Here is a 603-nt window from a genome sequence, read left to right as displayed (position 1 = left end):
TTGGATACCTTTTAGAAATGCTACTGGGGTTCCTGCTTTAAATGGGCTCCTGAAATTGATGAGTCAGACTGATAATTTGTTTCAAGACCCCTAGCTGTCTGGGTAAACTTGAAAGTGTGTGGGAACTAAGTTTTTTTTCCCCCACTTGGCTTCACCCATGATGCCACAGTACTTTTAGCCAAGTCTTGTGTATCTGTAGGGTTTTCTTTCTGCTTGAAGTTGAATACTTTTGTATCATCAGAATGTTCTTCCCCATGGTAGCACGTATACCTTAATTACAAATGGTCAGACACCTGTACAATTCATATGCATGGTGGATGAGTTCAAGCATAAGGGTCAGTTGCTCATGAAAGTCAAATGTGCGCTGAGCAGGAAATAGGGGTCTGATTGTAGGGAAACTTCCACTCTGTCTGCCAAAACTATCATTCAATGGATGTCAGTCTCACGGTGCCATTTCCATGATGTGTGAAATTGTTTGGATATTATTTGCTTGTACTGTATGTATGGGCATTCTTGCTCTTGAAATATGAAGGTATAGCAAAATAGTGGTTTGTGGAAATGTGCAACAGGTTACTTCATGTATTGTTTTATTATTTATTTTAT

Source organism: Penaeus monodon, chromosome 23, assembly GCF_015228065.2.
Source record: "Penaeus monodon isolate SGIC_2016 chromosome 23, NSTDA_Pmon_1, whole genome shotgun sequence".
Taxonomy (NCBI): domain Eukaryota; kingdom Metazoa; phylum Arthropoda; class Malacostraca; order Decapoda; family Penaeidae; genus Penaeus; species Penaeus monodon.
Note: the sequence above shows the minus strand (reverse complement) of the source record.